Raw genomic sequence first — 19464 nt, forward strand, 5'->3', positions numbered from 1 at the left:
TAACTGCTTCATGCTGTAGTGTAATATAGAAATGTGGTAGGGGTTCTATTCCCACACATGGCAGTTGTGGATGTTTTGTGTGTGTTTCTATTTCTGTGTAGGGAGCAATGCATTTTAGGCTAGTCACACTCACTACAATTTAAATGCCCTACTTTGGCAATCCAGCTGATGTCATTCACTGTGAAATATACCTTTGGGGAAGGAGTACTCCAGTAATCCCAATGGTGTGTCCTATAACAGCTTCATGCTGTAGTGTGATGTAGAACTCTGGTAGAGGTTCTATTCCCACACATGGCAATTGTGGATGTTTTGTGTGTGTTTCTATGTCTGTGTAGGAAGCAATGCATTTTAGCCTAGCTACGCTCACTACAATTCGAATGCCCTACTTTGGCAATCCTGCTGATGTCATTCACTATGAAATACACCTTTGGGGAAGGAGTACTGCAGTAATCTCTGTGGTGCATCCTATAACTTTGTAGTGCTGTAGTGTAATATACTAGTTAGGTAGGAGTTCTAATCCCAGACATGACAGGTGTGTGTGTGTGTGTGTGTGTGTGTGTGTGTGTGTGTGTGTGTGTGTGTGTGTGTGTGTATGTGCTTGTCATTCATATCCTGTGTGGAGTTGGGTGCGAGTGTGTAACATCTGAACTCAATGTGGAGTGGGTTTTGCAAAATTCTTATATGGTGGCCGTAGTATATATCACAATGTCCACCGTACAGGGATAACAAATGTGAAATAGCCAAGAGGCTGGAATGCAAATCCATACCCCTACATGTGACATTAAGGCCATCTGAACAATGTTAGCAACCCTTGTATTACCCAGAGAACACTCTCAACACGTCTCATACACACGCAAACATGCCTAGGCAACAGCCGCTATGCTGGTAGTACCCTGCATATTTCCCACTGATAGTAACCATTGTGTGATTGCAGTGGGCTACAGAGGGCATGGTACCCTGTCCATCAGTCCAATAGACACGTACATGCTGACAATGCACCTCCCCATTTGTTCCCTACTGGACACCTGCAACACCTGTGTTGCCATCAAATGTGACCCACAAAGAACATACCAAGGCTGAAAAACATGCACTGTATGGGCAGATGCCACTGACACCAGGGAATACTGGTATCATGCTATCAATGTAGGTGCAGGGTCAACCTGCTGTCCATTAACCTTTCCCACCACATGAGGCCAGGACTGGCACATATGATAACAATCTGTGTACACAACATGGGCCAGACACCTCAGGTACAGTTCCACATGTCACTGTACATGCATGTGGGAGGTGTGCACATCCCAGACACTATCCATGTCATGGACTAAGGAACACATACATGGCAAGCAATGCACAGAATTGGCCACATGCAATAGTCACCCAGGTGACTGGATGGTGAATACAATACCCACCTGTGTGGGAAAATCCAGACACTACACACCTGAGCCACAATACAGACCATTGTCATGTGGCCTGATGCCAAGGTATACCCATCACCTAGCCTTGTATAGCTGTCTGGCACAGTCAACCACTACACACCCATGAAGCAATGCACCCATGCATGTCAGTACTGGCACCCTGTGCCTGTGTGTGCATGTTGTATGATGCGTGTGACCACATTCACACTCACTACAACCCCCATTGGCATACTGAAGCATGCTGTCTGATGTCAGACACCTCCACATACCCTTTGCTCATATAACCTCTGTATGACCCCTGTGGTGCATGTAATACCTGCACAGTACTGTGTTGTGGCAATCTCACTAGTGATAAGTTGTATTCCTGGCCCTGCCAAGTGTGTCAATGTGTGTCCCTGTGAGAGTGTGGCTGTGTTGACGCTGACACCTGTTCATGCGGACAGGCATGTGTACTACACCAACCATATAGCTACCATATCCCTGTTGCAGATGTCACTCACCATCTCATATACGTTTGAGGGCTCTTCAACATGTAACCTATGCGGTGCATCCAATAACTACATAGACATGTGATAGCACTAAATAGTCATCAGGGGTTTGATACCCTGTACTGGTAGGTGTGTGACACAAACATGCTTAAGTTTTACTCTCCCACCCCTCCCTGACTTCTTTGCCTCTGTCTGCCTCTCTCACTCCCTCTCTGGTGGATGTGGAGACTTACACCTGCTTTGCTTAGGCAGCAGCATGTGTATGTTAAGTGATGCTCATGATCAGCTGATGGCCCCTGCACAAATTGCAGCCCTCCTCTAGCTGATTGCATGTGGAACAGCTGTGGTACAATTGCATGGAAACACACTCCATTATCTAGGAACATCATGTTGGTGTTGGGCCTTTTCATTCACTGTGAGCAGGAACTTGATCTGTTGTTTGGCAAACAGCATCTCAGATGGATTGGGGAATTACCTCTAACAACATACACTGTGGAAACAGTCCAACACACATGATGGGGATGTGCCTGACCTGACTACAGACTGCAAGTGCTGCTATACTGCATTTGGAGTAATGTTGGTTTAACAGGGTGTGTGTGGATATGGCTGTCCTACATGTTTTAATACCTTCCATGTTAGTGCTATGTTTATGAGGAAACCCCCATCTGTAGGATCATCTGCAGACTGGGCAGTGTGTGGTGCCTTTTCTTACATGTGTTACCCACAGAGCACCTATCTGTGAACTGCAGAAGGTAGTGTGAGGATTGCAGTCTGTAGATGGTGACAGTCGTGAGAGTTACTGACTTCATATCCCTCATAGGACATATGTTGCAACAAACCCTGTTACAACAGTAAATGCATGAGGTTATCACAGCAACATGTCAATATTGGCCCTGTGTATGTGCCTCCAGCCACAACTCTGTCAACCTTTGTACATATGTCTTGCAGTAAGAAGTGCATATGTCCTGTACACCATAAGTGACATCATAACTGATAACAAGCCAGTGAGATATCAGACTGCTACACGTTATGTATAATAGGGGTTATATTTGATGACATAACCTGGACATTCTGTGGTTGTGTGTACAGTACTGAGGTCTGTGTACTTATGGTGATTGTCGACAGTGTGTGTATTGTTAATATGTACCTTGGCCTGTGTAGAGACTGTGGTAAATGTCATTGTTCTTGGTCCTGGGCTATCTGATGTTACATACTGCTCCACTGTATATTACCCTATTGGCTTACATGTTTGTAGGACCAAACACACACATGTCCCATACCACAGACAGGCATCGGACCACACTGTGTAGTGGGCCAGTATATGTAGGGCTAGTGTGCGAGTGGCACATATGAGGATGGTGTTGAATAGATAGTCCATATACTGTAATATTACGCTAGCTTGCCATATGTGGCTGTGTTTACATTGGTTGTGGTTATGCACTTTCACACAGGTGTCTCTTACTTTGTTTTGTTACATGCCTGTAGAGCCTGCTATATATGCAGGTACATGTGTATTTCCCCATAGGAAATGGTGGCCAGTGTTGAGTCAGTATGCCTGTAGCTTGTACAGTGCTTTGTTACATGCCTAGCAGCTTAGTGTACTTACCCAGTGAGATGTCATGTCCAGATACTTGCCAGATGTACTGCTGCTGGGTCACCATAACACTCATGTATGTCAGACAAATCAGTGGGATGCAGTATAGATGTATGTCACTAACTAGTGGGTAGTATGTGGCCATGGCACCTCTGTACCAGTAGTTATGTGTCGGGACAGACAGGGGTGTGTGAATGCATAACCTATGGGGCCAAATGTATACCAGTAGGTACGTGTTATACCCATCTACATGGCTGTTAACATCCACATTGTCAGGCTTGGTCCACATGTCTTGCAGTAAGGGGTTCTGTGTATACCTCTGGACTGTCCAGAGTGTCTCAGACTGTCCACATATATTGGCCAATATCTCTGCTGTAGTCCACAGGAGCATTACTGTGCTAGCAGTGGTACTGTACTATGATGTCCTAAGGATGTGTGTCAGTAGCCAATGGCGCATATGTTAAAAGCAGATGTGACCTCCCACACACACCATGTCTGTGAAGACAATCCCTACTACAGTAGCAATAGTCTACAGATATACCTGCAATACATACCTGACATCCCCTTGCACTACAAAGTTGGGACTACAGGGGCTGAGGTAGGGCTCCACTCCATGTTCAGGACATATGGTGAGCATATATGTATTTATAATTATCCAGATATCTATATAGATATATACACATATAATTATCAACATACATAGATGTATATGTATATGTACATAGATATACATATAAACACTCAGATATACACATATACAGAGCAATATATGTCTACACATATACAGATAGAGATACATATGCACATATACATATGGATATCTACATATATATTGACAGTAGTAGGTATATCAGAATAGATATTTATGCACATATAGTTATAGCTATCTACATATATACCAACATAACTAGGCATATCTGTACACATAGGATGTGCATACATATATATATATATATATATATATATATATATATATATATATATATATATATACATATATCTATATATACATATATCTGTAGATACATATATATATATATATATATATATATATATATATATATATATATATATATATATATATATATATATATGTGTGTGTGTGTGTGTGTGTGTGTGTGTGTGTGTGTACATACGAAGAGATGTACACATGGCTATATATATATGTTGCAATATACAGATGTGTATACAGACATATGTATGAGTATTGTATATGTACATGTAGACATATATAGACCTATTATATGTATATAACCATATTCCTGTCATGTGTAAACCTCACGGTTGTGTATAGCCTTCCAGATGTATCTCATCGTATGTATCTGTTATGTGCACATTATGATAAAACAACATATGTGATGCAACAGTCATATTAATAACAAGGACTTCACAATTTGGGAACTAAAGGCAATTGTTCAATACTACTCAATATGTGTATTGACAGCTATATTGGTAAAACAACAGCTGTCTTCACAGTTGTCATAGTGTAGTGGTTATGTGTTGTGACTTTAGGGTATAGGGTCCTGGGTTCAAGACCTGCAATGGTTGTTCATTTTGTTGCTGGGCAGAACAAGGGCTGTCAGATGCAGAGTGGTTAAGGCAGTTTTGAAAAGCTTTAAGTGTGTTTGCATGGGTTTGCATGAAGCTAAGTGGTGCTGAGCAATGGTAAACGCACGTGGTTTACACAGTGTAGGCTTCACTTACCAGTGCGCAAATCAGCTCAGCTGTTATATTGCAGCAATGTTGATACTTGCTAAGCATGGCTTAGCCCTGGTAACCAGGTCACACCACCCAGTCTGATAATCTGTAATAAGTGTATGTAATGCCATGTACAATACATGTGCCTATGTGCTGTCATTACAGTAGCAAAGGGTGTGAGTGTCATGTGTGGGACACAGATGTATATGAGGCCTGTACAGCACTGTTATCTATGTTAATTTGTTACATACAGGTGTAGCAGCCCAGGGTACATGCTGTCACACTGGCATGTAGTGTATTATGGCAGTACTACTGTTGACAGTGCTTACCCAGGTAAGAGTAGAGTGCTAAATGTAGTACTGACAACAGGCACACCTGCGGGCATAGCTGAACACTGATGCCTCCCTGTTGTATCCCAGGTGTGTGAGCTGTGTCACAGTATATACCCCTTACTGGGTAATGATCCATCATGTGGAATGTAACTGTAGACTACCGTCTGTACAGCACATGTTAGTGAGGGCTTCCGATGTAGTTATGGCATACATATTGTTGTCAGACGTTTATCTGTCAACACACTCATGCCACTGCACAGCTACTTGCCAAGCTGATGACTGTCAGTCCCTGTACAGATGTGTAGATAGCAGGTATCCAGCTAGGATATGTACAGGCAACCTAAGCTTGATTGACACTGACATGTCTGCCCAGCTGTGTAAGAACTGGCACATATAGGAGATGTCACCCTGTGCACGCCACATGTTATGGGTACCTCCACTACACTACCATAGTCAACAGAACATGCTTGAGTACAGGTCTTCATCACAGACACTAACCATGTGTTGTAATGCTTGTTACATACATGTCAACATGATCATGTCAGTGGCCATGTGCAGGGGGCACCTGGAGGATTGGCTGATGCATGTCATTCTCACCCTGAGGGTCACCACAGTAGTGTCTGTCGATAGATTGCCTGCTGCCACCTGACAGGTGGCAGGATACCACTGTACACACAACCCCTACACAACCCATCTCACCTTGGACAATAGCTAGGTACACAGCTATGACCACCTGCAGCGATGCACCCCTGTACTGACACATGTGTATGTGTGCATGACTGATTATAGCAGTGTCTGTTTTTTAGCACACCTGTACTTGGTAATTCCATGAGGGCCTTTACAACCAACAAAACACCCATTGCCATAGTCAGTTGTGGCTGCTGCTGTATGGGACATTACATGTACCCTGTTAAGCTCCCCCCATACCGGCTACATGATCCTTGCAGTACCAGCACAACAGTGTTTTACAAATGGGTTGATAGGCATGGAATACCCATTGTGTTCTGGCATGTGTGGGTGCATGTCTATATATCTGTAGGGTACAGCATTCCGAAGCCACATACTCCTATTACAATACCCATTGCCACACAGTAGTACAGATAGTGTTGCTGCTGTCCATAGGTGAGGCATGACAATGCAACACCCTACTACGCATGTGGCATGTGCATTAGATGCATATCCCTGTAGTACCACTGTTGGGTATACTATGGGCTGTACTGCAGTTGTGGCCAATGTGTGATGGTGGGTATGGCAGAGTGTCAACATGGGTTTCAGGGAGTACAATATCCACTGGGGTACACTGTCATTACACCAAGCTACACCCGGTATATGTCCCATGTACCACGTTATGGTTACCACTGTCACCATCAACCATACAGGTAACTGATATCACAATCTAAGCCAGTTATGCATGTTTTGTGTGCAGCCTACCTGTAACACATTGGGCACATGGTCAAGTTAGTTAGCAGCGATAGGCCTTGGTATCTCGGATGTGTGTCTGGCTGTTATGTGTCTGTTAATGTGAATATGATGGTATGTCACACTATGTATTGTCCATATACACCCATTACATCCCCCATTAGCATACTGTACATGTCTGGGGATGTTCTGCATGTAACATATGACCTGGGACACACCTCACCCTAATCGTTGTGTGGTGTGTGCAATGTAAGCCACACACTTCAGTATCACTACATAGCTAGGTAGGGGTCTAGTCCCAGTGTTGCCAAGTAACAGTGTGCATGCATGTGGATGGGTCTACATCAGGTTGCAGGGTATAAACGCCTCAGCAGGTCACCTGTCCATGTGGCACAGGCAAGAACCGTTTTAGTAACCTGTAACATGTGTTCAACTGTACCCCAGATATGTCACAGCCATGATGTCACCACAGTGCTATACCCTGTTGTGGAATATGATTGCAGACCATCCTCGTGCTGACACATGTACGCCTACAACACAAATGGCTAACATTATAGGGATCGCAATCAAACAGTGTGACTAACAGCTATAATGCATCATTGCTGGACAGCTACACTACCTGCCATATATGCATTATACTTTACTCCTTTCAACATGTTACACTGCAGTACTGTGGTACGCTGTAGTACTGTCACCATGTGCATCAGAACCATATTAGCCTGTCCCTGCATTGATGGTATGGATGACAGGGATGTGCCACAGGTGTCATCATATGCACAGGGCATCCTTGTGCTGACACATGTACACCTACAACACAAATGGATAACATTATAGAGACCACAACCAAACAGTGTTACTAACAGCTGTAAGGCATCATTGCTGGATGGCTACACTACCTGCTATATATGCATTACACTTTACTCCTTACAACATGTTACACTGCAGTACTGTGGTACACTGTAGTACAAATGAACACAAGAACGGCAAGCAGAAAAAAGTCTGAGTTCTGTTTTAATACAAAATAATGAAGCGCTTTTCGTTTGCTTCCAAAGCAAATGTCTTCAGATTACAAATGCACCATGCAACAAAATGCATTTAAATACCAACAGGTGATACTTTTTACCTATCACCACAAACCTCCTCACCTTAAAAACTTTTAAAGAAACACTCACACATTAAAACTGCTACTCACTACTATAAAGTTACAATATGTGAAGCAGTGCACATCAAACAGTATTAACTTACATAAACCCTAAACCTATCTAATATATATTAATTAATTACTTTAAAATCTTATCATTTTCAAGTTAGAATAAAAATAACACATTCTACAGTTATATTTAAAATTGCCCAATACTTTAAAAAATATAATTCTTATGAATGAGACACACCTGAAAGAACTATAAAACATTTCATCTTAGCAAACTTTTCCATTTCAAAATACAGCTGATGAACAAGCTTCATGTATACCAGGGTAATTATAAGTGTTCAATCTAATTTGCCACAGCAATTCTAATTCTTCTAACCATGAGTACAGGTCCACCCCTAATGTCTATAGCTACCTGGTCTATAGCCATGAATTTAAATTTGTGGTCTTTGTGCAACTGTATGTGTTTAGCTAGTGCGTTGTCAGTTTTACCTTTAGATATTGCGTACTGATGTTCGTAGACCCTATCACGGAGTCTCTGTTCCGTTTTTCCAATATAGAATGCAGTACAGCATTTGCATCTAGCTAAATACACCACGTACCTAGAATTACAGTTGTACCACTGTTTTAATTTAAATTGTACACCATTTATACAGAAATTATTGGTGACTTCAATGTATTTACAAAAGTTACAAGCTTCACATTTGCCCATACCTGTTATTTTGGGAATGGTTCTATGTTGTTGTTCTAGCAAGTTCTTTAAAATTTTCCCCCTTCTAAACACCACTTTAGGACTGTCACCCAACGTTCTAAATAGTACTGGATTCATTCTAAATATTTCCCAGTTTTTCTGTATAATCCTCAGAACAGCTTGACTGTCCACCGTACCGTACTTTCCGCAGGGCGGTCTACTCCTGCTGGTCATGGGCAGCCTGGCCAAACAACACAGGGTAGTGCTGGATTAAATACGTGATCAGCACTTCATTTTCGGCAGCTGAATATGTTGGCAGACGTGCATGTGACATCTAGGCTGAAAGACATAAAGATGGAAACAGGTCTGAGCAACTCATACAGCAAGGTTACCACAGTTCTTAATAAACATCTCTGTCAACCACCCATCATATCGGTGACAACAAACTGTACGCACAACTCATTAGGTATGGCTACAGCTTACCTACCAGTGTGACAGATATTATATTGTACCACACTTTCTGCTATGTGTTTGTAGCCATGTTCCCTGTGTGGGCAATATCATTGCTGGCCTGTTACAGACTATTCACCTGCATGCCATTGTCAGGGTCCCTATGGTTCCATATATGCCTGTGGTATGGCTGCTTTGTGATTGCTGCACATCTGACATTCTGTGTTATTGGGGATATCTATGCATGCTGTTGGACATGTTCCGGGATTGTGTAGACTATTACTACCAACATATGTTCTATAACAGTGATACAATAGCATGTATATGTACTATTGCCCAGCAGAACCACCTCTCCAAACCCATCTGCCCATTTACCTGGCCACATCACATGTGTGTCCCACCCTGGGGCCTCCTCATGTACTGGTTCAGCAATATCATCAGGTGGAACCAACCCAGGGGATGTTGTCCCCCCCCGGGGGCACACACAGACATGTTCCTGTCCTCTGAGGTCAGGTCCAGGGTCTGTTCCATAATGGGCTCCACAGACACATGTGGGATGTGCTACATCACTCTGAGGCACCCAGCACACATTCACAGGGCCAATATGCTCCTCCCACAGCCTCAAGACCAGGCACCTTCAGGACCTGGACTGCTGTTGTGAGTAGCAGCGGGTGGGAGGCTTGTTCCCATTGTGTCCATATTGGGGCCCATGGGGCATCCACATCACAGACCACACACACCATCCAGGGTGTTTACCCACCACATGTCACATACCACTCTTATCGACTGTCCCCTATATCTACCAACCCTGACCACCTCCACAACTATACCAGCCATACTTCCCCATATTCCCATTCCATACTTCACAGACGAGGGCAATGTGGTCCAACAAGGGGTTAACATGTGACATACCCATCCGTGTTGCACACACTGCCAGCTGTATTGCTATGTGTGCTGTTTCCTTGCACATAGCATGCAGCACTATGGTAGTAATATAGGGGACGTGTATTTACATACATATATGTTTGTGTTTGTGTTTGTATATATGTAGACGTGCATATAGGTATATATCTATATATGTGTAGATATATGTGATGTATATATGTGCTCATATATATGTCTACATGAGTATCTGTATATTTGTGGACATACATGTATATATATATATATATATATATATATATATATATATATATATATATATATATATATATATATATATGTTGTTGTCTTTCGGCTTTTCCCGGTTAGTGGTCGCCACTGCGGAACTCCGGTCAGCTAATGATTGGCGGTAGATTTTCATGAACGCCAAGGTGCCAGCTCGATGTTCAACCAAGGCACACCCATTTACGCATGTCTTTCGAATGCCCACCCAACCACGGGGAGGACATGCAGACTCCACACTGAAAGCACTCCCCGCACTCCAACCGAGAATTGAACGGGAGAACCTCTTGCTGTGTGGCAACAATGCTACCGCTGCACCACTGTGGAATATATATATATATATATATATATATATATATATATATATATATATATATATATATATTTATATATATATTATATATGTGTACATATGTACACATATGCATACCTATATGTGGAGTACATTCAGACATCAGGTCCACAATCTCACAACACCTTCCTGCACAGCTGCACTGTTCTGCCTTGCTACAACACAGACCGGTGCCACATATGGACACAGCCTGACATTAGGGGGGGTATATGTAAGACCAGATTGCAGGTAACCCTGTTACATACCTATGGAATTCCTGCATGCTACATTACAGATTAACCTGAGTATCCTGCAAGGGGTGGGCTGTGGATCCCATTTGTCCGTCATAATGGCATTACTTCCACCACCAGCTATTGGCCACGTAATATACATACTTCCCATTACACAACACACACTATGATGGCTTACATCTTGTCAGTCAGTGCTGATCTGCACAGTTGATGGCTATGGCCCACTACCTACAGGGACAGACACTCTTGTCCATAGCAGTTGTTCAGTTGAACATCTTTACAACACCTGATGGCACATATAAATCATTCAACATCATCTATCCTATTATTATGGACCAAGTGCTACGTTCAGTTACATGCATATATACTTCACATACCTGTTGTGGGAATGATGTCTGTTCTGGCTAGCTTGCTGGATGTAATTATATATATATTTTTTTGCTGTGGCTTTGGCTTTGGCTTTCACTTCCACTTCCACTTTCACTCTCTCTCTCTCTCTCTCTCTCTCTCTCAGTCGCTGTCCAGTAAATGGACTGAGCTGCTTTGAATAGATGGAAGCATGGATTTTGTAGGTGATGCACATGATCAAGTGATGGCCTCTGCACCAATCAGTGTCCTCCACTTGCTACCTGCATGCATCTTGTTGTGTAGTACTTCCAATTACCACTGTCATGGTAACTATCTAATATAAATCCCTACATTATGTGGGCATGGTCCCTTTACCTTTCCTGTGTGATGGACATCCTTCCTGTATGTGAGCATCACTGTTACAGACAGCAGGTAGCAATACCTCTTACAGGGGAACCTGCACACTCAGGCCAGCTACATATTTGTAGGAGGTTCCGGAACTACAGACAGAGTGTGAGTAGAGTTGTTGTATGCATTGTATAGCACTGGTGGTGCAGGATTTGTGTGTACATACTAGTTCAACTTGGAATGCAGTCTGTCTGCATAGCTCTCAACTGTGGGCATATCCTCTTGATGGCCAGAGGTGTGCCTATTATGTTTTGTCTGTCCAAAGCACAGGTCTTGTGTCAGAGATTTCACTGGCAGTGTGTGTGTTGAGTGCTATCAGTACATGGCTACATCCATTTCTGTTTCTAATGTCATATTCCTGACTAAGGGTATGTTGCAGACTGTCCTGTAACACCAGCAACTTGCTTAGTGTATGACAACAGTTTTCCACCTATAGGCCTGCGTTCCAGCCTCTGTCCTCCACCTACATACCAGGCTTTGCACGTATGACATGCTGTCAGGGGTTGTTCTGTAGTGGGCTGTGAGTATGTCATGCTGCCATTTCTGCCATCAGTCCACTGCTGTTGTGTCCCCCACACATACGGTGGGCTTGGGGCCATATATGTGTGGGCTTCACCTACGCAGTACATGTGTGCCCTTATGCACTCCAGAGGCCAGTGTACGTAACAGTGGTATATGGCCCTGTATTATTGAGTCTGGGGGGGATGCACCATAACTAACCTAGGCTGTTACAACATGTTGGGGTATCAGGGGTAAGCTGCCTTAAGGTATCTGGATGTACATTACCATACAATCCTCCTTGGGTAAATGCAGGCCTACTGCCTCCTGCCATACAGACTGTTCTGTTTGTTAGTGTGCATGTGATAGTGCCAGTTATGCCTTGTTATGTAACAGTTATATCCGATTGTATCAACTGAGGTCTTTAACCCCTAGGGATTGTGTAAAGAGTGTAGATAGAGGCTGCTGAACTATACATCTGCATTACTTACTGTTGATTGTTTGGAATCCTGTGGCCCAGTCTGTCTTTACTATTGTACTACTTGAAGGCCTCGGCCTGGACAGCAACATTTGTAAACCTTTCCAGACTACTGTATTAGTATAACTGTTTCACAGTTGCATTACTCTGTTTATATGGATGTCAGTGTCTAAACAGCTATATGACATTGCATATACAACTGTAATAGTACACAAATAAAGCTTTCCCATGTATGCAGACCTGTGTGTGGTGTTATATCCTTTGACCTCTCTGTGGGTATATGTTGCAGGCAACGATTTTCATTTGTATGGGTGGCTCATACAGTGTCCAGTTGGTAAGGCGGTAACTGTAGGCATAGTGGCTGTCCCGTATTGTGTGCACCTTCTACATATGTATCTTACTGTACATATCTCTGCGTGTGTATGTGTAGTTACATATATATCTCTATATATGTATATATATATATATATATATATATATATATATATGTGTGTGTGTGTGTGTGTGTGTGTGTGTGTATATATCTGTATCTGCATACATGTGTCTGTGTATATGTATCCTAGGGGTGTTGATTGCTTCCACATTGTACATTCCCTTTGGGAGTCGGACTGTACTGCATGATAAGTTACTGATATCAGCCTGACATCATACAGGTGGGATGGAGTACTGTTAACATCTTATGCCCATGTCGTGTCAGGTCCTGGTTATGGGATCTGCAACTGTTGGTAGTGTATTGCAGGGTAGACGTGTTTGGCTGTGGGGGGAATACTATTCGTACAAGACGTATGTTGTTTGGGGCCTCTCAACCCCATTAACTGTGCATGTGGACATATATGTATTTGTTATGTTCTCTTTTATATCTATAGATATATTATGTTCACATTTTTATCTACAGATGTATATCCATATATATATATATATATATATATATATATATATATATGTTTATATATATATATATATATATATATATATATATATATATATATATATATATATATATATATATATAAATATATATATATATATATATATATAGATGTAGAAATATATATCTATAGATGTATGCATATGTATTCATATATGTTTATATATATATATATATATATATATATATATATATATATATGTTATATCTATTTAGATATTAATACACACACACACACACACACACACACACACACACACACATACATCTACATGTTGAAATACATTCTCTGCACTGTTGAATGACTGGGCTGGATGATATGTTTGTGAAAACATCAGGGTTGTGTATATCTGACATGGCTTAGTGGTAAATCACTCTGGCTATGGTGTGCAGGGTCCTGGGTTTGAGACTTGCAGAACCTGTTTATTTTGTTGCTGGACAGAACAAGGGCCGTTGGATTCAGGGTGATTAAGGCACTTTTAAGCATTTGTAAGCGGGTTTGCACAGGTTTGCATGGAGGTAAGCACTGCTAACTGCCGGCTACAGTTTCTTATACTCAGTTAGCTTTTCAATTGCTTAACCTGTGTAGGCATTGCTTATCCCTGTGCAAACAGGCTTAAACCCACTTACTGCTCCTTAAAAGTGCTTACTCCTACTTACCCCTATGCTAATTTCTTTAAAAGAAAAGAAAAAAGGTTGATAGGAAAATGGTGAAAAGGGGCACAAAGAGGGAAAGACAGTAGGGAAAATAGCTGGGGATGTGCAGGGCGGGTGTAGGGAAGGTCCATAGCTGCCCATTTCTTCTACAGCAACAGCTGTGCATATACACTGAATTTGGAGTTAGATTTGGACACTCAGACCCCTGAGAGAGGGATGAGGACAAAAATAATGTGTTGTGATGCCAATTAGACCAGATTACATGTGTCCAGTGGACATGTGTGTGAAATGGACGGCTATGTATGGGGCGAGATTTTTTGGGGGGAACAGATTACCCTTTTTTTCAGGTGAGAGTGAGATATTGGGGAGGGATAGTAGGTATATTTGTGGAGGTAGATTGGTTAGGTTAACAGACAAGACAAACAAGATGCATACAGAGGTGGTATATGACACATGTGGGGATAAACACCTTGATGGGGAGGGATGTTGGGAAATTGGAAACCCATGAGTCCCCCTAGTGGAAATAGTGGGACTGAGATCCCCACCCATGGGTAGTCACCACTGCACCTTCACAGCCTCAAAGGTGGCTGTGCTGGGGGCTGAGTCGCAGAGCCAGGCCGACCTTCTAGTTGCAACACATGGCCCTCAAGCTGGCATAGCAGATCTCCAACCTCCCTGCAGAGCTCGCTAAGCACCATGACCCAGACCTGGTGACTGGTGACAGTCTCCTGTCCATGCCCGCTCCCAGGGGGGGACGAGCCCCATCCCTTGAGGTGGTTCCACCAGACGTGGTGCAGGACCAATGGATGAGGAGGTCCCAGGTTGGGCCCCAGACATGCTGGTGCCTGATGCTATGACCAGCTGAGGTGGGACAGGTGGGTCCGCTGGGATTGGCCCTCCCAAACGTGCTATAGTGTTTAGATTTTAGCATCATATGTAGGTTAGTAATAGTTAACACATTCCAGGGTTAGGTATAACAGCATGCATAGATATTCCCATTAACCCAGACACCAGATATGGAACAGTTGCATAGCAAACGGAACACACGCATATATGCGTCCACAGTGGTAATAACAACAGCATGCAGGTACATTGATGGCACCATGCCACCAATGTTGAAATAATTCAATATAGCACATGCATGGAAACAAATTTACATATATATCAACCAATAGTACATAATCAGAAGAGTTGAGTCATTCCATACTGGTTGAGGTGGGTATGTAGTTTATTGTTGGAGATATGGTGGGGGGGGAGAGAAAGATGTCAATTAACAGCTAGTATATTCCTGTAATCCACATTAATTTCCTAGTCAGTACTATTATCCATACCTTACATGTATTACTACACTACTCTATAGCCTTAGTTTGGACAGTGATATGGCTGTCGTCCTCGTTATACATGAACTGGTTTTACCTGCAGTATACACCTCTTACCTGGTATACCTGTGGAGGGAATGTTTATTAACACTAACTGTTTCTACACATACTCCCAGAGTCTGGGTTGATGTTGTGCACATAGCTATCCAACTCTTTCTGCACAGACTCTGGCTATGTCTTGACCACATGCAGGCATACCGGGACATATCTAGACTATTGCTCTCTTCAACCTTTAGTGACTTACCACTCACATATACTTGCTTTCCTACACAGTTATATTATGTAGCACAGTGTGAGTGACAGTGATCAGTGATACTTTATTATTCAGAGCAACTGCAACACTCACAATTCCATACAATACCAGAGTAAACAGTACCAGTACAGGGTATCAAGGTTTTTATTTCTCAGCACAGTGTTCGCATCCGACGTACCTGTGGGAGCAATGTTTGTTAACACTACCTGAATGCTGTCACACAGAGTTCCAGATTACACATTAGTATTATGCACATATATCTCACTCTGTTACTGTACACACTTTGGTCACAGCGTGAAAACATGGAGGTGTAGATAGGACATACTTGTCTTATTACTCTCATAACAGTTTTGGGAGTTGCTAGAGTGACAGGTTTGTTCTCATAGATGTGTGACAATCAGTTGTATTCCTTGCTTACTGCCTAAACATCTGGGATCATCCCACAGACTTCCCAGGGGGACAGGGTGACAGGCAGCAGATATGGGCCCATATACTGGACATTCTGGTCTTATCTGTACGGTTGTGGGGTATGATTCTGTATGCAGACTACTACCACTGCCAGGATTCGAACCATGGCTGTGTGTGCTGAAAATACAACACCACACAGCTCAGTTGCATGTGCTATTCGGGTTTTGTAGTCCGCCGTTTCCCTCTTTTCTGTCTATGTGTCTCTCAGTTGTACTAAATGGCCTCTGGGGATTACAGCAGTCATATACAGGCATTCCTACGCATACTATTTATGGTGCACAGTGTGGGTAACAGTGCTTAATACAACAGTACTATTACGTGATTGCAAATCTACATTACCATATGATACCAGAGTATACACGTGCAGTCCAGCAGTTAGACCTTTATTGTCAGGCTATTATGCTTTTATTTACATACAAACTATATGAGACTCTTCCTGCCATATTCTTCAGTGTATGCAGTACTTGCCTTAAACAATATAGCCAAAACCAAAACGAAAGATGTATGCAAGTCTTCAATAACAAAAACCAAAAGAAAGGACTTGCAATGAGTGTCCAAAGGAAGGTCAGAAACCAAGCCCTTTAAGTAAGCTCAAGCACTTTATTCACAACTAATTTCTTCCTGATACAAACATCCAAATAGGTAAGGTTGTCTGCATTATAAGTATGAGTAAAGTCCAAGAAGTTTGTTGTGTTTTTAATGTAATACAAAAATTCCGTGAATTTTTGATAAGTATCTGTCCAAAAGATAACTATGTCGTCCAAGAACCTTTTGTACAAGGACCAACAACCAATAAAAGGACAGTTTGATATGTACAGTTGTTCCCATCTGGACAAAATTAAATTTGCATACGTGGGGCACATTTGGCCCCATAGCTACTCCTTTCTGTTGAAAAATTCCCCTGAAAAACATAAAATTGTTATGAAGGATGATATCCATAAATGTTAAACAGTTCCTAAAATCATTCACTGTAAACATTTTACTGTCCTCATACTGTCTTCAAACCACTGGAGCCCTATGTCATGAGGATAGATCCAAACAGATCTACAACATCTAAAGTGACGAAGGCCAGATCTGGGGAGTAATTCAGGTTTGACACCTAAGGAAATCCCATGAATCTTTCAGCAATATTGGGCTATCATATGACAACTTCTTCAGTTTCTCATCTACAAATTTGGCTAAAGAGGTTGTAACTGACCCTTCAGATGCCACAATGAGCCTAAGTGGGGATCATTTGGGTCCTTGTACCTTTGGTATTCCAAAGACAGATGGAACCCTTGGCTGTGAATTTAATAAAAATTATAAATGTCATTACTAATAGATCCCTCTAATAGTAGGTAGAGTAATAACTTGACTTTTGAGTGTGCTAAATTAACCTCATTGATGGAAGCTCGTGAATATTTATCAGTGTCATTTAATAAGTCCTTCATTTGGATTCATACATGATATAATCCATCAGTACTGTGCCACCTCCTTTGTCTGGATGCATAATTCTAATGTTCTTGTTGTTTCTCAATTCATTCAGTGTTCCTCTTTCTGTTACAGACAAATTTGGGAATATCTTGTGCTCAGATAAAACCTTCCTGATTTCTCTTTCCAAAATAATGTCAAGGTTTTTCAATTGTGGGTGTAATGGTGGGTTTACAGTGCTTTTCCTCTTTAATGGAACTATTTGTCTGGATTCTGTATTATTTTCCTGAAATATTAAAGAAAAATTCATTTTCCTAAGAAATAGTTTTAAATCTACAATAGATCTAGGTAAACTTGCTTTTCTAGTAGGAATAAATTTGAAACCTTTTGATAGGAGGTAAAAATGTTCTTCTTTGAATTCTATGTTACTGTAGTTGAAAATCTTGTAATCATCTAATGTGAAGATATTTCCATACCTAGAAATAAGTGTATTTTCTTATCTATGAGGATTTACTGGTAATTCCGCCTGAAATTGTGTTTGTATTGTGGGAGTCGGGCAGGGTTCTGGTTCAATCCTGTCCGACTCATGAAGGGGAATTTCTAAAGAATCAGAAAAATTATCCTGCCCTTCAAACTCAACAACATGTTGAGCAAAACCCACAGGCTCATTTTCATTATAATTGTGTACTGCATTGTATTTAAAAGCTGTTGGTATTTATAGCAAAAGAATTCCCAGTTACTGAATTGATAGGTGCAGCTAAGCACCAGGACAGCAATGCATTGTCTTATAGAGAGAATATAGATGAACTTTATTATTTATTAGAGAAATATAAGCGGCTTGGGTGTGATTGTTTGTATCTGAAGGAATGTTTGAGTAAGGAAATTGTGCCTAAGGGTCTTCGTGTTACAAAATTTCCTAACAATGTTGTCGAGGGTTCTGAATTTCATAGGGAACTTGTTAAAATCTTTGACAAATGTGGTTTAGAAGTTGTGGGTACTATACTTAAAAAGAATGAAAGGATTAGAATGTGCTTATTAGAAAAGATTGAAAGGATTAATACTATTGTTACCAATGATATATTGTTTCAGGTTGAAACAGAAAAGAAAAAATACAGGGACATCTTTTTTGAAGTAGAGGCAAAATGTGTAGCTAATTCAAAAAGGAAACATTTTAAATTAGAAAGAGATTTGAAAGACTACAGAGAAGGTAGGGCTTATCCGAAACCTAAACCAACAGCTTTTAAATACAATGCAGTACACAATTATAATGAAAATGAGCCTGTGGGTTTTGCTCAACATGTTGTTGAGTTTGAAGGGCAGGATAATTTTTCTGATTCTTTAGAAATTCCCCTTCATTAGGTCGGACAGGATTCGAACCAGAATCCTGTCCGACTCTACAATACAAACACAATTTCAGGCGGAATTACCAGTAAATCCTCATAGACAAGAAAATACACTTATTTCTAGGTATGGAAATATCTTCACATTAGATGATTACAAGATTTTCAACTACAGTAACATAGAATTAAAAGAAGAACATTTTTACCTCCTATCAAAAGGTTTCAAATTTATTCCTACTAGAAAAGCAAGTTTACCTAGATCTATTGTAGATTTATAACTATTTCTTAGGAAAATGAATTTTTCTTTAATATTTCAG

Source organism: Protopterus annectens, chromosome 7.part1, assembly GCF_019279795.1.
Source record: "Protopterus annectens isolate FY-2018-M chromosome 7.part1, PAN1.0, whole genome shotgun sequence".
NCBI classification, from domain to species: domain Eukaryota; kingdom Metazoa; phylum Chordata; order Ceratodontiformes; family Protopteridae; genus Protopterus; species Protopterus annectens.